This window comes from Pinus tabuliformis, chromosome 4_2 (genome assembly GCF_031772625.1).
Source record: "Pinus tabuliformis cultivar Carrire ecotype Pingquan chromosome 4_2, CPIR1, whole genome shotgun sequence".
Taxonomy (NCBI): Eukaryota; Viridiplantae; Streptophyta; class Pinopsida; order Pinales; family Pinaceae; genus Pinus; species Pinus tabuliformis.
The window spans coordinates 668418660-668444023 of NC_142304.1; the positions used below are offsets into that span (position 1 = coordinate 668418660).

Genomic DNA, 25364 nt, shown 5'->3' on the forward strand with positions numbered 1-25364 from the left:
ATCCACACTCAAGCCCACGGTTTGGAGTTCTCCTGAGGCCATTTCCACTTGGTGGAAATCATTTTGTCTACGAGCTACCAACCCACATTTGTTTAATGCATATGACGAAATGAAACTATCTGTGGAACCAGTATCAAATAATATTTTGAGTTTTATGCCATTGATAATACCTGAAGATTCTACTACAGTGGATTGATGGGCTGCTTGGTCGTGGTTGACTACTGCATGAATTCTATGATTACTTCGATTGGCTGATATCGGCTCCTTCCTAGTCCTATGCAATATGTTCGATGAAGCTTCTGGGCAGTTACGCTGGAAATGCGGCCCCCCACATCCCCAACAATTGAGCTGCGCTGATCCTCTTGAATCAAGGTGTGAATTCCTAGAGAACGAGCCGCGTCCTCCCATGTTGATTCCTCTCGCACTCCTTCCTCTACCGGTAGTCCCTCGCGATGCCCATGGTCTGGTGTTGGACGATTCCGCGGCTATAGTGTTTACAACCATGGGAGCTCTTGTCCCCATACTTGGGGTAAACCTATTACCGTAAGGTGGCCTCGAGCTACCTCCTCTGAAAAAGTTCCGGGGAGCCTTCCCTGGAAATCCTGATTGTAAAGGCCCTGCTGGCCCCATATCCTTTTTGATTCCAAGGTGCTCTTCTGTATAACGGCCACATTCGACTGCCTCGGATACAGATGATGGTTTCCACATACTTACCAAGGCTCTGATGCGAGGATTTAACCCAAATATGAAGCGTTCAGCTTGACGTTCATCAGAGTCTAAGTAGTGAATGTATTTTACCAGCTCCATAAACCTTATTTCGTACTCTTCCACCGTTTTACTTCCCTGAATTAGTGTATGAAAGGCTCTGGCTTGCTGTTGTTGAAAGTATGGAGGTAAATACTTTGCACGGAACCTTTCCTCAAATAGTTCCCAAGGAACATTATCCGATGTAAGGTGCAGCTGCTTTTCCAGATTTCCCCACCAAATCAAGGCACTTTCCTTTAGTTGAAACACGGCAATCTTTGTTTTTGCTAAAGGCGAATATTCTCTTAACCTAAAGCACCGGTTCATCCCTTCCAACCATGCCTGAGCGCGTTCACCAGCTCGACCTCCCGAAAATTCTGGGAGTCTAATTTTCTGAAGCTCTCTAGAGATGTCTTCTCTCGATCCTCTGGGCTCCAAATTATTTGGTTCCGCTGAACTGGTGGCTACATGCTGAAATTCCTCTTTGTTTTTAGCCTTAGCTGATTCCTTTAATGTCTCCAATAAGGCTTCCAAAGAGTTCATTATCACAGTCAACTCTGGCGTTGGAGCGTTTGATGTTGACGGTGGTCTTGGTGGTGACGAAGGTGATGGGGATGGTGATGGCGACGGTGGCGGCATTAATGGTGATGATGTTGCCTGGTCACGTCGTCGTCGCTCATACGTCCTTACCATGGTAATGGTCCCTGAACACACAATAAAATTTATATAAATAAAAAAAAATTGAGGTGGATAACCGAATTTTAACACACAATTTTCTTTGCAACATCACATTTATAAACGGGTATAGTTTTGCTATTTTTACCCGCTAGGCGGATCTTACTGGTACCGAGGTCAAGGAGGGTGGTCTCGCGACCTCCTTGTCCTAATGCAGGGTATTCTATCCTAATATGAATAATGCAGAAGTGTATGTTTATTAGCTCCTAAGGTAAGACATCTAAAGTTTATTTACCTAATAACATTCACAAAAATGAAAATGTTAGATGTCTCGTTTATAATGTTCATTGGTAACATACTTGTCATACCCCCCAATCTGACTATTACATTTAAGGCGGTCATATATATCTATCTCCCGAATATATTACTTGGATATGGATTTAATCCAAAAGAAGGGTTGTGTTGTTTCCATATTCGTTTGACCTTTAGCCGTAAAATTTACCATAGACATGTCCTGATTAAAATCTAGAAGAGGCAAAGTTCATCAGTGAATCATAAAAGTAGATTGGATTTTAAGCGGAGGACAACAATGATTTATGATTTCGAGAACCAGTTCTGTGAAAATGGTCCCGTCCAAGGATGTATTTAGTACAATTTCGTTCTCTAATTGAGGTTTTGGAAAGTATATATATATACTAGACTCCAAACCTGTGGAACAAATCCGACTTCTCGCTGAAATATTCTAAATAATTTGTATGGAAATAAAAGGTTAATGATTTAAAACTGTTTATATATAGTCACAAAATTAATTAGATAACATAAACTATATAATTTTTACATGATTGGTTTTCTTCCTTTCCTATGTGAGTAGTCAGTTAAACAGGGTACTTCCAGCATTTCAAGTGAGAGGATAACATTGATCACATCTCATAAATTGACTTGAAAAACAGTGCTGATAGAAGCAAAATGAAGAGAGCTGCATGCAGAAGATAGAGATAAAGGGAATTTTTTGTGAATGTGTTCAATCACAAGAAATACAACTAAAATTCACCTGAAACAGGCCAGAAAAGGATGTGATGATGACAACCCAAGTTGAATTGACATGATAAGATGATAAAGAAACTCACAAACAACTTTTCGTTGAATATAAAGAACAGTATTTCAAAAACAAATGGCATACTTGAAAATGTTTTTTTTTCAATAGTTGATTCCAATATATATACTAATCGATTTTTAACCATTCGCGCACAGCTATACAAGGCTTTATTAAATGCACTGAGTTGCTGATCAATTTTAACACTAGTGGAATCAATATCATGAAAAATTACTCTAATTTCTGATGCTAACCTGATGAGATCATTATACACTAGTGGAATGAATATCATGAAAAATTACTCTAATTTCTGATGCTAACCTGATGAGATCATTATCTTTCAATTCCAAATTAAATAATCTTATCAACAATTGAATGATCTCCAGTTCTGAGTGGGTGCCATAAAGTTCTTTTCACTTCTTTAATGCTGCAAATGTTGTAAAACCAGAAAGAATGTGTCTGCCTACCTCTTCTGTTACTGAAGCAGAAATCAAAGCATATGACTTTTTTCCCTGTGTCCCAAATTTCAAGTTGTTTTTCATATCAGGGGGCTCAGGTTCGACCTCTTTTCCGTCTGTCTTTCTTTCCTTCACGGATGCCTTGCCATAAATCATTAAAAATGAGTTTGTTTTTAATCTTTCGAAACCACTCACATTAGTTTTCCTCTCCACTCAGAACAACTCCAACAATAGATATCAAAGAATGCATGTTTGAAAAATTATCAGGCAGCCAAAATTAAATAAGCACTCAAGATTTTGTAACAACAGTTCGCTTCAATCATCTATCAAAGATGTGAATCGAAAGGAGCAGGGGAAAGTTTAATATCACCAGTCACTTCAACAAGCCCAGTCAAACAGCATCGTGTCTAGCAACTTATCAACAAACAAATCCTGACAAGCCGAGATTCTTCATCCTGCTTGTAGACGTCATCGTCTCACAAAACGACCATGGCAAGTACCGGCACGGGTTCAAACCCCAGACCGATGACGTTGCGCTTCCCAACCTTTGCTCCACAGAAGGCGAATTTCCGTCTTCGGAATGTGCCCAACTCGATTCCCCCGACAGTCGCCGAGGGTCTGGTGAAGGATGCTGACTGTTGTCTTGTAGTGTTGGACGCGATTTTTAACTGTGATTTCTTGAGAAGTGCGTGGCCTCCTCCCTCGTTTGAACTAAATTATTCATTTTATTTCTATAGTTTCTTTCATTTATGCGCTATCTATCCTATCCTAAGGTCATAATATATATGCAACTGATTTAAATAATTCCTGCATACGGATGGAATCACCGCCTTATATCCGCGTCGGGCTTGATCTGACAACGGTTTACGCGACCACATTAGGTTTTAACGTAACAACTTTGGTGAATAGGCTCTAATCTGAAGGAAAGATTATGAGAATTTCCCAGGGTAACGACGAATATAAACATTCGACGGAAAGAGTGCTGGTTGAATCAGTTCCGGCCTTATTTGCTGGAAAACCTGTGCGGCCGTCGTCCCATTTCTTGCGTCCTTTCGGATACCGCTACTTTCTGATGAGTTTGATACTGTTGGCGTTCCCTAAAGATGAAGATGGGGAGAACTTGAAGCCTGCAAGGGGCACCACCAGTAGATACAGACGTAGGAGAAGGGGGGTTTTATGGTAGTCATGCGTTCTATTAAATTATCCAAATACTCGATGGCATCGTCCATGGCGCTGTTGCCCGCCGCCATGCTAAACCCCGTTAACTTTAATCAAAACTAAAATTCCAAATGATCAAGTATACTACTGATCAGTTGCAGCAGTTGTAGAATGAACGAAAATGTAGCATCCGATACGATTAAAGAAGGGGAATTTTAGCAGCTATGTCTACCCATTTGTTGCCTGGTTTTGGATTCTGCTTCGGGATGTTCTCCCTTCGCTACCCTGGTCGATTTAGAGTGGAAATGTACACTCAATTTCCTGTCGCCCAGACGTTAGTTTGTACGGAATTGATGCCAGATACGGATTTGTAAGGGCCGTGATGAGAAATTGTAGGAAATTGAGATTTCAAGTTCCCTCTGTAACTCAGTTCGATACAAACCCAGAGACTGTTGCATCTGAGTCTGGAATTTGTTTCTACGAAAATGTTTTCTTTCTAAAACAGAACAGAATCATAAACCTTAAGAGTGTTTACAGGTGTAGGGCCAATAAGGTACCGCAGAGTTAAAAACTAGCTCTGATACCATCTGTAATAACCATGCACACACAGTAACTAAAATCTGAAATACAGAAGCCTGAAGAATTAATTTGTACTTACCTTAACTGCTGTTGATTCTGCTACTGAACTGGTGATTCTGCTGCTGGTGATGCCGTGGCTATTTTGATCCAATCTCCGGGAGACCAATACCGCCCAACCAGACTGAGCAAACCTAGCTGCTCAACAGAAGCTCTCTGTCCCTCCGTGCCCAGAACCTCAGACGGCTTAAAGCTCTTCCAATAGATAATTATCTTCTCCTGGTTTTCTCCTGGTGAAATTCTGCTTCCGGTTCTCTCTGCCCCTCTCTGGTTTTTCCCCCTCTCTCGATCCAGGCTGCCGGTTTTTATCCATGGGCCTGGCGGTGGCCGCCCTCCTACCTGCAGCCACCGCCTTCCCCCTACTTGACACGCCCTCCATGCAATTTAACTCTCAGATATTTCCCGGCAAGGTGTGCTCTGTTATAAATTTCCAGTAGGTTGGACGCACCCCTTTAATGATCTTTGGTATATATATATTTTTTAGCACAGTTTAGTTTTACGCTTTAGTTTAGATACGTTTATAAAGTTCAATTATATGTTTTATAACATTTCATTTATATATGTTATAAAGTTCAATTATATGTTTTATAACATTTCATTTATATATGTTATAAAGTTCGATTATATGTTTTATAACATTTCATTTATATATATTATAAAGTTCCATGATATATTTTATAAATTTATATTATAAAGTCCAATTATATATTTTATAAAATTTAATATATATATATATATATATATAAAGTTTAAAATTTTATATAATGGATCAATTTAGATGGGTCGTTACACTTGGGGCAGCTCCAACTCATATGCAACCTATCCAATCTTGCGTATCACCCTGTATGGCCCATAAAAGCGGGGCTTGAGCTTCTCAGCCCCCTTCTGCTTTAGTGATGACTGTCGGTATGGCTGTAATCGTAGGTAGACCATGTCCCCTACCTCGAACTGTCTCTCCACCTGACCCCTGTCAGCATACAGCTTCTGCTGGTTCTGCGCTGTAGCCATGTTATCCTTGAGAGCTCGGAGGATATCCTGACTCTCTTGGATCCAAATCTTGGCTCTAGGAGCCTTGCTATCACCAAACATCATGTCAGCAAAAGATAAAGGATGATACCCATATAAGGCATAGAATGGTGACATACCAATGGACATGTGATGTGAAGTATTATAGCAGTACTCCCCCAGATGCAGCCACTTCAGCCATGCTCGCTGCTGCCCACTGACATAGTTACGCAAGTAGCCCTCCAGCCACTTGTTAACTATCTCTGTCTGCCCATCCTTCTGTCGGTGATAACTGGTACTCGGTGTTAACTCTGTCCCCACCAACCGGAAAAGCTCCTGCCAAAACCTGCCCACGAAACGGCTGTCCCTATCACTGACGATGGCCTTAGGAAGACCATGTAGCCTGAAGATCTCTCTAAAGAACAGCTCGGCCACCTGTGCTGCTGTATAGTGTGTGGATATGGCAAAAAAATGTGCGTACTTCGTCAATCGATCAACGACGACGAAGTTACAATCCTTGCCCTGTACCATGGGCAACCCTGTGATGAAGTCCATCGAAATACTCTCCCATTTCCCCTCCGGAATGGGAAGAGGCTGCAATAAACCCGCGGGATGGCTCATCTCTCTTTTGTTCCTTTGGCAAACATCGCACTCCCGGATGTGCTGGAGTACGTCCTCCTTGAGGCCCTTCCATGAAAACCTCTCTCTAATGGCCCTGTAGGTTTTGGTAAACCCCTGATGTCCTACCAATGGTGAATCATGTGATTCCTGGAGTGCCTTCTTCTTGAGCTGAGACCCCTCAGTCAAGAAGATCTGGTCCCTGTAATAGATGATCTCATCGACCACCCTGTACTTGTCATCTGCCACCTGCCCATCCAGAACCTCACATGCAAACCTGTCATTGGAGTACTCTACTAAGAGTTGAGCCCTCTAGTCTGTATCCAAGATCATAAGAGACAATGTGGCTGGCCTACATGAAAGGGCATCTGCTACCACGTTGTTCTTACCCTTGACATACTCACTGTCAAAGTCATAGGCTTGGATCTTACTGATCCACTTCTGCTGCCTCTCCTATAGCTGCTTCTGCTCCAAAAAGAACTTGAGGCTATTGTGATCAGTCCTCACCCTGAACCTGTTTCCCACCAAATACTGTCGGTACTTAACCAATGCATGCATGATGGCCAGCATCTCCTTTTCATATATAGAATACAACCTCTTGTGTGGAAGGAGCTTCCGGCTCTCAAAGGCTATAGGGTGACCTCCCTGCATCAACACTGCACCGATCCCCTCTCCCGACGCATCACACTCCAAAACAAATCGCTGCGTACAATTTGGCAACGCAAGCACTAGGCACTAGGCTGCTCATAACCTCCTTGAGCCTGTCAAAGGCTCGCTGCACTGTATCCGACCAACTAAATGCCCCCTTCCTCGTCAAATCTGTCAGGGGTGCAGCAAGCTGTGAGAAACCTTTGACGAACTTCCGGTAGTAAGTACAAATGCCAATGAATCCTCAAAGTTCCGTCACGTTTCTCGGCTCCGGCCATTCTCTGATGGCCCTGATCTTCTCCTCGTGGACCCTCACTCCGTCCACTCCTATGATGTGTCCCAGATACAACATCTCCGTCAACCCAAACTCACACTTGGAGAGTTTGACATAGAACTGCTGTTCCTGTAAGATACGCAATACCGTCTCAATGTGTTGGAGATGCTCCTCCCAAGTGCTGTTGTAAATGAGAATGTCATTGAAAAATACCAACACAAACTTCCTCAAGTGACTATGGAAGATGTGATTCATTCAGGACTGAAATGTGGCAGGGGCGTTGGTTAGCCCAAAAGGCATCACCAAGAACTCAAAGTGCCCATAGTGACACCTGAAGGCGGTCTTGGGAATGTCCTGCTCCCTCACGCGAATCTGATGGTACCCAGATCTCAAATCAATCTTTGAGAAGAACCGTGCTCCTCTCAATTCGTCCATCAACTCATCGATCCTGGGTATGGGGTACCTGTTCTTCAGGGTCTTCTTGTTCAGGGCCCTGTAGTCAATGCACATCCTCAATGTATCGTCCTACTTCTTCACCGACACTACAGAAGAAGCAAAAGGACTTGTGCTCGGTCGAATGTGCCCAAGAGCCAGCAACTCTTGGATAGCCCGCTCAATCTCATCTCGATAGGCCTTGGGGTGCCTATAGGGGATGGTGATCACTGCCTGTATGCCCTGCTCAAGCTCGATGGTGTGCTCAAACCCCTGATCCAGTAGTTGTCCTGGTGGAATCTCCCCAAACACTGGCATACCGATCAAGGATGGACTGTATCTCTGGATGCACTATCTGCCCTGTAGTCCCTGCCTCTGATGCATGAAGCTCCACTACCCACTCTATGTCTCCCTTCCAGAAGACTGCCTCCATCTGATGAGCCGAAACAGTCTAAGGCGGATATGTGTGTTGTCCCCGTATCTTCTCATGCTTCCCTGTCTTGTCATCATCCACTCCATCTCTAGGGTATTCCAATCCGTCGTGACCTTCCCTAGAGTGATAAGCCACTGAACACCCAGTATCATGTTGGTGTCCGGAATATCGACCACAAAAAAGTGGTCAGTCAATGTGTAGGTGCCCATCGTCAATGAAAGCTCTGGAACATAACGAGCACACGTCATGGTCTGATCTTCTGGGACTAAGACTGAAAACCCATCGAAGCTCTTTGTTTCTATACCTCTCCGCTCAACCATCTGTGCATCGATGAAGTTGTGGGTCGCCCCACTATCAACCAAAACTGATACTCGCTAGCCACGTACTGTCCCTTGTACACATAACATCAAATACTTGGGAACTCCTCGCAATGCTGCAAGGGCCCCTCCGGTGGGTGCAAAAGATGCACCACCTGTTGCTGGTGGTGGAGGTGGCAAAGGTCCCTATATGGCATGGCTATCTCCTGCCTCCACATCATCCTAGTCATCCTCTTCTCCACTGCTCTCGGAGAAGACCTCAATAAAATGTGCTTTGCCAGCAGCACATCAATTTCTTGGTGCCCACGGCTCCTAACATGTGAAGCACAACCGCTTCTTCTTCAGCTCCCTCCTGACATCGTCATCGATCTGTACTTGTCCTGGATTCCCCTTTGGAGGTGGAATCCTCACATCCTTCCCCTTAGACTGAAAATTCTGTCTCTGGGGGTAAGGTGTCCGAGTCCTGGGCAAGACATCCTGTAAGTCCGAGGTCTTGCTGATAGCGTCCTGGAGTGTGGCTGGTCTAGTGGATCGGACTAGACCCCGAAGTGGCTCTCCTAACCCCTCAACATACATATAGACCCTCCGCGCCGTGGATAGGTCTGGCACCATCACAGAGACCCTCAAGAAATCTACAATATAGGTCTCTGGGCTCCCTGTCTATTTGAGCCTCGTCAACTCAATAAAATGCTGCTCTGGAGCCCTCCGATCAAATCGCTCCATCAATCTCCTGGTAAACTCCGCATATGTCATCACTGTAGAGTGCCCGAGTGTAACCATCCCATGAAACCACCAATCCTGGGCCTCACCATCCAAATGCAATGTTTCCACCTTCATGGCCTCTGTCTCTGACATCTGGTTAAGCTGGAAATAAATGTCTAGCTTCTCCACCCAAGACTTCGCTGAACTGTTTGATGAACCATTAAACGTAGGCAAGTGGAATCTACTCGCTACACAGTGGGTGTCACCATCATGGTAATGCCGGTACCCTCTGTGATGGTCGTGGGGTCTACTATCCCGTTGGAGCTGAACAAAATCTCTGAATGAGAGGGTTTCCCTAAACTCCTGCCCATAGGCCTGGTACTCTGCAAAATAATCGCCCATATGTCTGGGCTCTGCCTCCTGCTGGGCTACGACACCCGTGTCTGCTCATAAGAAAGTGGGCATGGTAGAACGTGTAGGGGCATGTGAGGCCACCTATTGCGTAGTATCACGCTGCTTTGGCAAATGGTGGGATGAGCCCGATCTCTCACCAACTTGGAAAATTCGTGGGCTCTCACGATGTCTGGCCTCTACTGCCGTGAATCTTTGCCCCATCACCTCAATCTGCCTCGACAGATCCTGCACTGATTTGAGGAGCATGTCCGCAAATCTCTTCCCGTCATCATCTACCATCAGAACCTCTCGCTCGGCGTCCACCACAGGCTCCCTCTGTTTTGCGTCACCACCGGAACATAGTCTCCCTCTCCGTAAGTGTTCTCCAACCTATGCCCAGTGTCTCTATATCTCCGACCTCTAACAGATATAGGGTTTTTTCCCCGGTGTCATAGATTGCTAGCTCCACAGGCTGAGCCAGATCTATGCTCTGATACCACTATAATATCCCTTATCAGGAATATTCCTCAAACACCAGCAAACTCCAACCAGAGATGGACTGGGAGGGCATTTACCAAATATGTCGCCTCTGAAAAGAGGACGAGATCCGGAGGCTACCTAGCCCTTTCCAGACTCTGTCTAAGAGTATAGGAGAAATACGCAAGTGGTATAATAGCCGAGAATGCTCAAAGAGATACAAATAACAATGGTGCAACATATAAAAATATAACCATAAGCAGATACTCAAGAAATGTAGAGAGAATTGCTAAGCTATTTTATTATACTGAGTAATAGAATGAGTACAGGAGGTGATCAGAAAGATGGCACCTCGACTTGCACTAGGCAAGTGAAGAAATACACTCAGAATAGCAAAGGAATGACCCCTCTCTGAACTGCATCCAAGCTGCTGGAAAACTGTCGTACTGCTGCTGCTGCTAGAAATCAAATGAGGATTTGGGGTTGCTCCCCTCCTCAGAAAAGGCTGAAACTCTGGAATCGGACTCTACTCAAGAAACTTAGAAAAGCCCAGAAAGATTTTCTAAAATGGCCAACCCCTGAAAATCACCCCCTTGGGGTTCTATGCAGTCCCTCAATGCTCTGCGCTGCCACTAAATGAAATCCTCCAGAAATCTGCCTGAAACCCTTGCCAAAACTCTCCAATATGCAAGGGCTAATCCCCTGCTCTATCTCTCAGCACAAATCCTCCTGTAAACCCTCAACCCAGACTCCTGCCAGAAAGAACTGCATCCCTCTCTCAGTGCTGCGCAGTCCTCCAAAACACTGATGAAACTTCTACTGAAATGTTGATAAAACTACTACTGAAATGCCAACAGAAATGCCTTGCCCGAGCAGGCATTTGAAGTCCCCTAGGGCTAAGGGTGAGATCTCCGAACAGAGACACTCAATGCACTAAACAGTGCTGCAAACTAGCTAAATAGCTAGCGTGCTCTAAGTCGAAATGACTATCACAAATGCTCATAACTAAATGATCCAAAATGAGGGGGATCCTCTCTCCTTTATAGCCTTTGCCTCTCTCAATCCCAAGGCTCACCTCCTCCTGCGTGATTCCTCTCTTTCCATGTGTTTCTTCCCTCCTGCGCAGTCCCTCCATGTGTCTGCGTGGGTGATCCAGGTGGATGTTGTTGGCCACCCACCTATCCCATTTTGGACCCCCACAACTGTCTCTTTCAGTTTTTCTGTTTCCTTAATTATAGCACAGTTTACTATTTTTAGTAGTTTTTCGGGTCCTAAACTTCCGGAGCCATTTTGAGGCCCTAAACGACGTTTTTTCTGTCTAAAAATCGTCTTTTCCGTCGCAGTCCTCGGAGAGATCTTTCCAACGAGCTATCATGCGCATCAAACAGAGATAGTACGACCAATTTGCGACCCCGGGAAGTTGATGTACCAACTTACCCAAAAACGGGGCCCACAATTTGGCGTTTCATCTTCTAGGGTTAGGTTTTGGAATGTGAAGGGTTTTCCATTGTTTCTCAACAATAAATAGGCCCTCGAGCCTCATTGTAACACAGTTTTTGGAGAACAGTTCAAAGGCATGTAGCCGACACATCTCTTCTCAGAGATAAGCTACCATCACCCTAGCTGGGTTATTTCCATTTCTATTTGTAAGCATATTTCAGTATTTTACAGTAATGAAATGAAGTATTATTTCCGCTGCATATTTGTCTTTATTGTTATCTCTGTATTTTATTGCGTTCTTGTTTAAATCTGGATTAGTGGGCTCCATTTTTGCATCCCCTTTTGGCCCCCTTGACTCCCCTCTAAGTCACAACGTTGTGCTACTAGGAAGTGACTTTTTATTCTAAAAGTGAGTTGTGTCCCCCATCCTCACTTTTTTATTTACAAATAACTATAGAAGGAAAAAATTGAACAAAATTGAATAAATTTGCCATGGCTAATTAGGAATATTACATAGGGTCTTGGTGAGAATGTCTACCGCCTGTTCTCCTATTGGGGTGTACCTCAACTGTACTGCCCCTCGTTGGACACAGTCTCTGATAAGGTGACACCTGATATCAATGTGTTTCGATCGATCATGAAAGACTGGATTCTTAGAGAGCTTGATGCAACTCTGATTATCACACAAAACACTGGTCGCTTCCATCTTTCTCCTGAATAGATTCACAAGCAATTTCCTAAGCCATATGGCTTCACACAAAGCTGTGCTAGCTGCCATATATTCATCTACAGCTGAGCTCAGAGCCATGGATTTATGTTTCATACTACACCAAGAGGTCATTCTTGGTCCAATGTTGAAACAGTGCCGAGTGGTACTTTTCCGATCTACTGAACTTCCAACCCAATCTGCATCAGTGAACCCACTCAACCTGATGTTATTGCCTTGGGTGTACACCAATCCATGCTCGATTGTTCCTTGTATATATCTGAGAACATGCTTGGCTATTGCCTAGTGTGCCCTCTTTGGTTCTACCATGAACTGACTAAGGGTGTTGACAGCATAACAAATGTCTACCCTGGTATTGACCAGATACATCAGGGACCCTATGAGTTTCCTGTACAAGGTGGGATCAACTTCTTTATCTTCAGATGCATCAATCTTCTTCCAATTGGTGATCATTGGAGTAGCCATAGGTCTACAGTCCTACATTCTGAACATTTTCAAAATCTTTGTAGCGTATCTCCCTTGCCCAAGGAAAATTTCACCCTTCTGCTGCCAAAATTCCAACCCCGGGAAATAATGCATCCGTCCCAAATCCTTCATGTCAAATTCTGTGGCTAGGTTCTCCTTGAAATCTTTGATGAGCCTGGATGATCCTGTCAAAAAGAGATCATCCACATATAAAACCAGGATTAGAGGCTCATTCTCTACAACTAGATAGTAGAGATTAGGATCTGCGTCACTCTTGGCGAATCCCATCTTCTGCAAGTAACCATCAATTCGACCGTACCATGCTCTAGGTGCCTCATTAAGCCCATACAGATCTTTCTTCAATTTGCATACATGAGATTCCTTCTCATGAGTCTCAAAACCTTCTGGTTGTTCAATGTATACTTCTTCTTCTATCACCCCGTTCAAGAACGTCGTCTTGACATCCATCTAGTGAATCTCCCACCCCATATGAGCTGCAAGGGATATAACGGATCTAATATAAGTATACATGGCTACTGGGGTGAAGGTTTCTTCGTAGTCTATCCCTTCCTTCTGAGCAAACCCCTTAGCCACAAACCTGGCTTTGTATTTTTCCACACTGCCATCTGCAGCGTATTTGACTTTGTAGAGCCATCTTGACCCTACAACTGACCTATCCTGAGGCCTAGGTACCACTTCCCAGACATCATTGACCATTATGGAACTATATTCCTCCACCATAGCATCTACCCATACTTGATGTTGAACGACCTCCTAAAAAATGGAGGGTTCTCCAACCTGAGCCACCAAGGCTTGGTATTTGTCTGGTTGTCTACACTCCCTTTTCTCATTCTTCGGCACCTTGACAAAATCCTCTGCATCTCATAGTATCTGTCGAAGTTCCCTGCTCGCTCTACCACTGGTAGTGGGTATATCTATCTAGAGTTTTGTCTTTAGGAGAAATACTAGCGCTGGTTTCTGCTGGTCAAAGTGGTTGTACCAACGAATCATTCTTTGACTGCTCTTCGGAAGGCATTTCTTGGGATTTTCTAAAGGCTCTGTCCTCCATGAACTTCACGTCCCATCGGATTAGGATCTTCCTATTCCCTAGAAGATAGATTCTATATCCTACAAGATATCCTTTCTCTGTAGTCTAATCCAATTTCTTCCTCTTCTCTTTGGGTACATGGCAGTATGCCAAACTCCCAAATATCCTGAAATGACTCATTTCAGGCTTCTTACCGGTGAAGACACTCTCCAGAGTAATCTTACCTAATGCCCTTTGAGGAGTCTTGTTTTGGATATACACTATCGTGTTTCATGCTTCTGCCCATAGAAACTTGGGAATATCTTGATCATATAACATTGCCCTGGTTGCTTCAATAATAGCTTGGTTCTTCCTTTCTGCTACTCCATTATGCTCCGGATTATAGGGGGTTGTCCACTTCCTTCTGATGCCTTCCCTTGCACAAAAATCAATGAAGTCCTTGTTAATGTATTCTCCACCATTGTCTAAGCGCAATATCTTTATCTTCTTTCTTTTCAGATTCTCAACTAGAGCCTTGAACTCTTTGAATCGACCAAAAACCTCATCCTTGGTTTTCGAAAAGTAGATCCAAGTTTTTCTGGAATGGCCATCAATGAAGGTGACGAAATATTCGGCACCACTAAGAGATTTTGTGGACAAGGTTCCGCAGATATCTGAGTGTATCAATCCCAGAACACTCTTAGCCCTATTGTTTCTTCTGGAAAATGTTGCCTTGGCATACTTGCCTAGTGCGCATCCTCTGCATACATCATCTCATTCAGTACTTAATTTTGGAACTCCTGATACTGTTTTCCCGAGAATTCTTAGAGCCCCATGGTGTAAGTGTCCCATCCTCCTGTGCCATAGTTCATTCAAATCTTTATCCCCATTGTTGCCTATCAGTGCCATTGGAGATTCTAGTTGTAATCTATACAGCCTGTTACTTTTGATTCCAATCTGGGCCTTCTTTTTCCAACTCGGGTGTTTGACATATACTTTCTCCTTAATGAAGAAAACGTCATAGCCCTTGTTTTGAAGCTGAGATACAGAGAGTAAGTTCATCCCCAATCCTGGCACATGTAGCACATTGGTTGCTTGAAGCTGATCCCCTACTTCTGTTTGAAAGACTACAATACCTCTTCCTATGGGGGTACACTTTGCCTTATTTCCCATGGTGATCTGAAAATTCATCCTTTCTTCCTGATAATTCAAAAAACATTCTCGTATTCCTGTCATATGCCAGGAAGCTCCACTATCTATATACCAAACCTCAGAGGAGGCAGAACTTGCTAGGAAAGTGACTCCTTCTTCCAGTCTGGAAGCTAACATAGAATATCCATGTTGCATGTTCTTCGTGCTCTCTTCCTTCTCTGGAGACCTGCATGAGTCCCTTTGATTTGATGTCTCGTCATCATACTCCCAATGTAGTAGATTCTTCTATCCTATTGCCCGATCTCTACTCTGATACCATGTGAAAATTTATAATACGAAATTCTACTGCAGCAACTGATTTATTTCACCTACTTATTTCTCACAATAATTTATTTATGTAAAACCCTTCAGTAAATATTAAAATAAATTCTACTATAGTTATCACATAATTTCATAGAGAAAATAACACTGATATACAAGCACAAGAATCAGTCACATCAAAACAGTTGTTTTTGGACAATTATCCCCGGAAAAACCCAATGTGGGAAAATCGGTGTAGCAGATGAGGGTTTTATTAATCTTCAGCAACAATCGCTTTACAAGGAATGATTTTACAAAAAACCTGAGACACTACTAAGAGAAAACACCTGAAACAAAGTTTCTCCTCTTCCTGGAGAAGTTCTAACACCCTGGAGACCCTTCACCCACCTCTGTGTCACTTTTGCATCCCTCTGCGTCAGTTTGCGTCAGCCTGCTTGAGGACTGCATCTCCAATGGTGTTGTTTGTCTTCTCTTCCCTCTGCGCTGTCTCTCAAATGCCCTGCGTCACCTCCTCCTCTGTCACTGACTGCTACTGATGCCCTCCTCTTATTCCACCCGGCAACTCTCCCTCTGAAATCAAACTCCTTCTCCTTGAGAATTGATTTCCCTCGGGGTACTGAGTATTTTCCCGGTGTGTCTCCAAATGACTCTCAAGTCTTCTCTAATCAACGGTTAAGATTAAAATAGACTTGATCCTCATCTCTTAGAAGCTTCTCACCCATATCTTTATTAATACTCACTAATATTTTTATTTTCCCAAGTTTAGACTTAGGAACCTATTAAACATATTAATTATTTTAATAACTCCTCATCCGGGTGGAATTTCTCCTAACGATTATGGGTCTTGGAGATCCCATGTGTTCTAGCCCCTCCACAAAATTTCAGAGCTAGAGCACATCCAATGCTACCCAAAAACAACATACTTGTGAATAATCTTTTCATGTTTTATCTTCTACATCGTCTCATGTAATAATCTATGAAATATTTTTGTTCATGAAGCTAGTGTAACTGCCCTAATGCTAATGTGAAGTTGCTAATCTTGTCTTTGTGAGGGATTTTTCATATGATTATTGTGAAGTATGGTGAATTATTGTCCTAGGGGTACATGATTGTTCATGATTTTCCTTGAAAAGTCATCAATTTGTAGCATAAAGAAGTATAAATTTCCCTAAGTAACCTAGTTGTTGCTAAGGCCATACGAAGTTGTTGGGGAACTCCTTGGTCAGAATAAGCATCTCTAAACATTGATTTCATTAGACTCCATTCTCCCAATAGGCTAGGCATTGGTCTAGTCCTAGGTGATCATCAAAACAAAGATTTCTTTCACCTCCCTCTTCTCTTTTCTAAGCCCTAACCTAGAAGGTCATTTAGGGCATCACACGCATTCTATTGTAGCCATCAAAAATATGTGAAAATTGGTGTAGAGATGCGTTGGTGAGTCCTCTTTAGGCCCTCCAAATTTAAGGCTATTCTGATGGTGGAATCTCGAGATATCTCAAGCCCTAGCTCGGGGACCATTTCTTCCCTAACTGTCCTTTGGTTAGTGGTTTCATCAAGGATCATTACATCCAAATTTCAAGTCAAATCTTACCTTTTTTATCCTTTTCTCCTCCCTTACTTGGTCAAGTCCATCTATTTGAAGTCTTACTCAACACGCTTGACCTTGTTTGGGTCCACTAGGGCTTCTTTGAGGTCCTGCATCTGTAATATCCCTTATCGGGAATATACCTCAAACACAAGCAAACTCCACCTAGAGATGGACTGGGAGGGCATTTACCAGATACGTCGCCTCTGAAAAGAGGACGAGATCCGGAGGCTACCTGGCCTTTTCCAGACTCTGTCTAAGATTATAAGAGAAACACACAAGTGGTATAATAGCCGAGAATGCTCAAAGAGATACAAATAACAATGATGCAACATATAACAATAAAACCGTAAGCAGATACTCAAGAAATACAGAGAGAATGTTAAGACATTTTATTATACTGAGTAATAGAATGAGTACAGGAGGTGATCAGAAAGATGGCACCTCGACTTGCACAAGACAAGTGAAGAAATACACTCAGAATAGAAAAGGAATGGCCCCTCTCTGAACTGCATCCAAGCTGCTGGAGAACTGTTGTGCTGCTGCTGCTGCTGCTAGAAATCAAATGAGGATTTGGGGCTACTCCCCTCCTCAGAAAAGGCTGAAACTTTGGGATTGGACTCTACTCAAGAAACCCAGAAAAGCCCAAAAAGCTTTTCTGAAATGGCTGACCCCCGAAAATCATCCCCTTGGGGTTCTGCGTAGTCCCTCAATGCTCTGCACTGCCACTGGATGAAACACTCTAGAAACCTGCCTGAAACCCCTGCCAAAACTCTCCAATATGCAAGGGTTGATCCCCTGCTCTACCTCTCAACACAAATCCTCCTGCAAACCCTCAACCCAGAGTCCTACGAGAAAGAACTGCGTCCTCCTCTCAGTGTTGCGCAGTCCTCCAAAACACTAATGAAACTGTTGCTGAAATGCTGATGAAACTACTGCTGGAATGCCAATGGAAATACCTTGCCCGAGTAGGCACTCGAAGTCCCCCGGGGCTAAGGGTGAGATCTCCGAACGGAGACACTCAATGCACTAAACAGTGCTGCAGACTAGCTAAACAGCCAGTGTGCTCTAAGTCGAAATGACTATCACAAATGCTCATAACAGAATGATCAAAATGAGGGGGCTCCCCTCTCTTTTATAGCCTTTGCCTCTCTCCATACCAAGGCTCGCCTCCTCCCGCGTGATTCCCCTCTTGCCACGTGTTTCTTCCCTCCTGCACAGTCCCTCCATGTGTTTGCGTGGGCTCCAATTCTACGTCCCCCTTTGGCCCCCTTCGCTCCAATTAGTCATGGATAATTAGGAATATTACAGTCTCCCCCGGCAAAATGTTGCTTGTCCTCAAGCAACTAAAGTAATGGATGCTGCAAGATCTTCTCACTCTCCCAAGTGGCATCCTCATCTGGCAAATTCTTCCACCTCACCAAGAATTCCCGGACCGTCCTGCTCCGCAACTGCCTCTCCTTGGTATCAGTGATAGCCTTCAGCTGCAATAACAAATGCCCCTCATCATCCATGGGTGGTAGCTCATCTATCACTGTCACCTGCTACTCCAATTCCTTTTTCAGGCATGATACATGAAAAACGTTATGAATCTTGCTGCCTTGGGGCAGCTCTAACTCATATGCAACCTGTCCAATCCTACGCATCACCCTATACGGCACATAAAAGCGGGGCTTGAGCTTCTCTGCCCCCTTCTGCTTTAGTGACGACTGTCGGTATGGCTATAATCGTAGGTAGACCATGTCCCCTACCTCGAACAGTCTCTCCACCCGACCCTTGTCGGCATACAACTTCTGCTGGTTCTGCACTGTAGCTATGTTATCTTTGAGAGTTCGGAGAATATCCTGACTCTCTTGGATCCAAATCTTGGCTCTAATATCCTTGCTATCACCAAACATCACGTCAACAAAAGATAAAGGATGATACCCATATAAGGCATAGAATGGTGACATACCAATGGACATGTGATGTGAAGTATTGTAGCAGTACTCCCCCAGATGCAGCCACTTCAACCATGCTCGTTGCTGCCCACTGACATAGTTACGCAAGTAGCCCTCCAGCCACATGTTAACTATCTCTGTCTACCCATCCCTCTGTGGGTGATAACTGGTACTCGGTGTCAACTCTATCCCCACCAACCAGAAAAGCTCCTGCCGAAACCCGCCCATGAAACGGCTGTCCCTGTCACTGACGATGGTCTTAGGAAGACCATGTGGCCTGAAGATCTCTCTGAAGAACAGCTCGGCCACCTGTGCTGCTGTATAGTGTGTGGATATGGCAAAAAAATGTGTGTACTTCGTTAGTCGATCAACGACGACAAAGATACAATCCTTGCTCTGTACCATGGGCAACCCTGTGATGAAGTCCATCGAAATACTCTCCCATTTCCCCTCCAGAATGGGAAGAGGCTACAATAAACCCGCGGGATGGCTCATCTTTCCCTTGTTCCTCTGGCAAACATCACACTCCCAGATGTGCTGAAGTACGTCGTCCTTGAGGCCCTTCCATGAGAACCTCTCTCTAATGGCCCTGAAGGTTTTGGTAAACCCCTGATGTCCTGCCAATGGTGAATCATGTGATGCCTGGAGTATCTTCTTCTTGAGCTAAGACCCCTCAGTCAAGAAAATCTGGTCCCTGTAATAGATGATCTCATCGACCACCCTGTACCTGTCATCTGCCACCTGCCCATCCAGAACCTCACATGCAAACCTATCCTTGGAGTACTCTACTAAGAGTCGAGCCCTTCAGTCTGTATCCAAGCTCATAAGAGACAACGTAGCTGGTCTACGTGAAAGGGCATCTGCTACCACGTTGTTCTTACCCTTGACATACTCAATGTCAAAGTCATATGCTTGGATCTTACTGATCCACTTCTGCTGCCTCTCCTGTAGCTGCTTTTGCTCCAAAAAGAACTTGAGGCTGTTGTGATCAGTCCTCACCCTGAACTTGTTACCCACCAAATACTGCTGGTACTTAGCCAATGCATGCATGATGGCCAGCATCTCCTTGTCGTATATAGAATACAACCTCTCGTGCGAAAGGAGCTTCCGGCTCTCAAAGGCTATAGGGTGACCTCTCTGCATCAACACTGCGCCGATCCCCTCTCCCGACGCATCACACTCCAAAACAAATGGCTGCGTAAAATATAACAACGCAAGCACTGGGCAGCTGCTCATAACCTCCTTGAGCCTGTCAAAGGCTCGCTACACTGCATCCGACCAACTGAATGCCCCCTTCCTCGTCAAATCTGTCAGGGGTGCAGCAAGTTGTGAGAAACCTTTGACGAACTTCCTGTAGTAAGTACAAATGCCAATGAATCCTCGAAGTTCTGTCACGTTTCTCGGCTCCGACCATTCTTTGATGGCCCTGATCTTCTCCTCGTGGACCCTCACTCCGTCCACTCCTATGATGTGTCCCAGATACAACATCTCCGTCAACCCAAACTCACAATTGGAGAGTTTGGCATAGAACTGTTGCTCCTGTAAGATAGGCAATACTGTCTCAATGTGCTGGAGATGCTCCTCCCAAGTCCTGTTGTAAATGAGAATATCATCAAAGAATACCAACACAAACTTCCTCAAGTGACTATGGAAGATGTGATTCATGCAGGACTGAAATGTAGCGGGGGCGTTGGTTAGCCCAAAAGGCATCACCAAGAACTCAAAGTGCCCATAGTGACACCTGAAGGTGGTCTTGGGAATGTCCTGCTCCCTCACGCGAATCTCATGGTACCGAGATCTCAAATCAATTTTCGAGAAGAACTGTGCTCCTCTCAACTCATCCATCAACTCATCGATCCTGGGTATGGGTTACCTATTCTTCAGAGTCTTCTTGTTCAGGGCCCTGTAGTCAATGCACATCCTCAATGTACCATCCTTGTTCTTCACCAACACCACAGAAGAAGCAAAAGGACTCGTGCTCGGTCGAATGTGCCCAAGAGCCAACAACTCCTGGATAGCCCACTCAATCTCATCCCGATAGGCCTTGGGGTGCCTATAGGGGGTGGTGATCATTGCCTGTATGCCCTGCTCAAGCTCGATGGTGTGCTCAAACCCCCGATCCGATCGCTGTCCTGGTGGAATCTCCCCAAACACTATGGCATACTGATCAAGGATGGACTGTATCTCTGGATGCATCGTCTGCCCTCTAGTCCCTGCCTCTGATGCACGCAGCTCCACTTCCCACTCTATGTCTCCCTTCTGGAAGACTGCCTCCATCCGATGAGCCGAAACAGTCTAAGGCGGATATGTGTGTTGTCCCCGTATCTTCTCATGTCTCCCTGTCTTCTCATCATCCCACTCCATCTCTAGGGTCTTCCAATCCGTTGTGACCTTCCCTAGAGTGATAAGCCACTGAACACCCAGTATCATGTTGGTGTCCGGAATATCGACCATGAAAAAGTGGTCAGTCAATGTGTAGGTGCCCATCGTCACTGAAAGCTCTGGAACATAACGAGCACACGTCATGGTCTGATCTCCTGGGACGAAAACTGAAAACCCATCGAAGCTCTCTGTCTGTATACCTCTCCGCTCAACCATCTGTGCATTGATGAAGTTGTGGGTTGCCCCACTGTCAACCGAAACTGATACTCGCTGGCCATGTACTATCCCTCGTACGCGTAGAGTCAGATACTTGGGAACTCCTTGCAATGCTGCAAGGGCCCCTCCGGTGGATGCAAAAGATGCACCACCTGCTACTGGAGGTGGAGGTGGAAAAGGTCCCTGTATGGCATGGCTATCTCCTTTGGAGGTGGAATCCTCACATCCTTCCCCTTAGACTGAAAAGTCTATCTTTGGGGGTAAGGTGTCCGGGTCCTGGGTAAGACATCCTGTAAGTCCCAGGTCCTGCTGATAGCGTCCTGGAGTGTGGCTGGTCTAGTGGATCAGACTAGACCTCGAAGTAGCTCTGCTAACCCCTCGACATACATATAGACCCTCCGCGTCGTGGATAGGTCTGGCACCATCAGGAGACCCTCAAGAAATCTGCAATGTAGGTCTCTGGGCTCCCTGTCTGTTTGAGCCTCGTCAACTCAACAAAATGCTGCTCTCAATCCCTCCGATCAAATCGCACCATCAATCCCCTGGTAAACTCCACATATGTCATCACTGTAGAGTGCCCGAGTGTAACCATCCCATGAAACCACCAATCCTGGGTCTCACCATCCAAATGCAATGTTGCCACCTTGATGGCCTCTGTCTCCGACATCTGGTTAAGCTGGAAATAAATGTCCAGCTTCTCCACCCAAGACTTTGTCGAGCTGTTTGATGAACCATCAAACGTAGGCAAGTGGAATCTACTCGCTACACGGTGGGTGTCACCATCATGCTAATTCTGGTACCCTCTATGATGGTCGCAGGGTCTACTATCTCTCTGGAGCTGAACAAAATCTCTGAATGAGAGGGCTTCCCTGAATTCCTGCCCATAGGCCTGGTACTCTGCAAAAAAATCGCCCATATGTCCGGGCTCTGCCTCCTGCTGGGCTACGGCACCCGCGTCTGCTCCTAAGAAAGTGGGCATGGTAGAACATGTAGGGGCATGTGAGGCCACTTGCTGCGCAGTATCACGCTGCTTTGGAAAATGGTGGGATGCGCCTGATCCCTCACCAACCTGGAAAACCCATTGGCTCTCACGCTGTCTAGCCTCTACTGCTGTGAATCTTTGCCCCATCACCTCAATCTGCCTCGACAAATCCTGCACTTATTTGAGGAGCATATCCGCAAATCTCTTCCTGTCATCATCTGCCATCGGAACCTCCCGCTCTGTGTCCACCACAGGCTCCCTCTGTTCTGTGTCCACCACAAGCTCCTCCTGTTCTGCGTCCACCACCGAAACATAGTCTCCCTCTCCATAAGAGTTCTCCAACCTATGCCCAGTGTCTCTGTATCTTCGACCTCTGTAACAGATATAGGGTTTCTCCGCCGGTGTCATAGATTGCTAGCTCCACAGGCTAAGCTAGATCTATGCTCTGATACCACTCTAATATCCCTTATCAGGAATATACCTCAAACACAAGCAAACTCCAACCAGAGATGGACTGGGAGGGCATTTACCAGATATGTCGCCTCTGAAAAGAGGACAAGATCCGGAGGCTACCTGGCCCTTTCCAGACTCTGTCTAAGAGTATAAGAGAAACACACAAGTGGTATAATAGCCGAGAATGCTCAAAGAGATACAAATAACAATGATGCAACATATAACAATAAAACCATAAGCAGATACTCAAGAAATGCAGAGAGAATGCTAAGCCATTTTATTATACTGAGTAATAGAATGAGTACAGGAGGTGATCAGGAAGATGGCACCTCGACTTGCACAAGGAAAGTGAAGAAATACACTCAGAATAGCAAAGGAATGACCCCTCTGAACTGCATGCAAGCTGCTGGAGAACTATTGTGCTACTGCTGCTGCTAGAAATCAAATGAGGATTTGGGGTTGCTCCCCTCCTTAGAAAAGGCTGAAACTCTGGAATCGGACTCTACTCAAGAAACCCAAAAAAGCCCAGAAAGCTTTTCTGAAATGGCCGAGCCCCAAAAATCATCCCCTTGGGGTTCTGCGCAGTGCCTCAATGATCTGCGCTGCCATTGGATGAAACACTCCAAAAACCTGCCTGAAACCCCTATCAAAACTCTCCAATATGCAAGGGCTGATCCCCTGCTCTACCTCTCAGCACCAATCCTCTTGCAAACCCTCAACCCAGACTCCTGCCAGAAAGAACTGTGTCCTCCTATCAGTGCTGCACAGTCCTCCAAAACGCTGACGAAACTGCTGCTGAAATGCTGATGAAACTACTATTGGAATGCCAATGGAAATACCTTGCCCGAGTAGGCACTCGAAGTCCCTCGGGGCTAAGGGTGAGATCTCCGAACAAAGACACTCAATGCACTAAACAGTGTTGCAGACTAACTAAACAGCCAGCGTGCTCTAAGTTGAAATGACTATCACAAATGTTCATAACGGAATGATCAAAATGAGGGGGCTCCCCTCTCTTTTATAGCCTTTGCCTCTCTGCATCCCAAGGCTCACATCCTCCTGCGTGATTCCCCTCTTGCCAAGTGTTTATTCCCTCCTGCGCAGTCCCTCCATGTGTCTGCGTGGGCTCCATTTCTGCGCCCCTTTGGCTTCCTTGGCTCCCCTTTAAGTCACAATGTTGTGCTACTAGGAAGTAAATTTTTATTCTAAAAATGAGTTATGTCCCCCGTTCTCACTTTTTTTATTTACAAATAACTATAGAAGGCAAAAATTGAACAAAATCAAATATTCCAATTAGCCATGGCTAATTAGGAATATTATAGCATCCTTGACATTAAAATTCCACAAGGATTGCTTAGAAAACATATCCTTCTAGGATTTTTTTTTTGTTTAGGGCACCTCTTATCAATACATACCTCTCAACCCTAGACCCAAGTATCCTCTTAGCCCTTCTTAGAGAGCCATACATCTTGCTTCTAAAGCAAGTAAGCTTTTCATCTTAGCCTCTCTTCTGAATATGCTTTGTAATCACTTTATGTCCTATCATTGACCTATCTTTCCTAGTGATTCCTCTCATATCAGGACTCCTCCCATCAGTGAAAGTTCGTAAAGAGAAAGGAGCTTTAGCTGAGGTGACATTGGGCTATTTCTTCATTGTTGCCACTTGACCTAGTAGTTTCTCTATAGGATCCCCTCCTAGGCCCCCTTCTAGTTTGAGCGGTAATAGGGCCCAATAATCCTTAAATAAAGAGTGCTCCAGTTATGTCTTTTGGAACCTGTATTCCTAATTCTAGTTTAGACATGATTGTTTCCTTTCAACCAATCCTAAAATACCGAGTTCCATATTTTTATTTTATATTTGCATAAATTTGAAATATACATCAAGAAATGTCATAAATTAGATTTATCTGAAGTCTAAAATCCTTTCAATTATTACCATTCATTAGACTTAGATGCTTTATGTATTCCCCTTTGTGTTAGAGGACAATTGGCCTACAACAACTGAAGGATATATTAAGGTTAGACTATGTATCAATCTCCCTTTACGCTTAGGGTCTCACTTGTGTCTAACGCATTGCCATTTAAATGGAAGATTTTGGGTGGTATTATAAAGCCATAACCAAAATGTGAAATATCAAATAGATTGTAATGTCCCCGATTTTGTGCGTGCTGAATTATCCTTCCTGCTTGCCTAACTATCTTCCTTAGGCTAGAAAGAGGGGAAATTACTAAGTAGTTTTGCCCAATTATTTTAGATATTATTATTATTAATAAGTGGCAAATTATAATTATTATTATAAGGGGAAAAAAGTCAGAGAAGAAATGGCTTCATCAATAAAATAATAATAAAGTGAGTTCTAGAAGCTTGGAGAAAATGTTGCTTTGGGGTAGCATCAGATGTGCTCTAGCCACGAAATTTCGTGGAGAGGTTGGGACACATGAGATCTCCAATACCCAGAAAGGATTTGGGCAGATTCTAAACAATTCAGGAGATATTAAAATAATTAATAATTTTTAATGGAGTCCCTAAGTCTAAACTTAGGGAAAAAAATATTAATGTGGATTAATGTGAAACTGTGTCAGAATGGTCCAAAAGACATGGATCAAGCCAGAT

The 25364-nt window shown here is 44.4% G+C and overlaps 1 pseudogene; it reads left to right on the forward strand.

Moving 5' to 3' along the window:
- Positions 1 to 3459: 3459 nt before the first annotated feature.
- The window catches only part of LOC149171192 (uncharacterized), a 41772-nt pseudogene continuing 19867 nt past the window's right edge, over positions 3460 to 25364 (forward strand).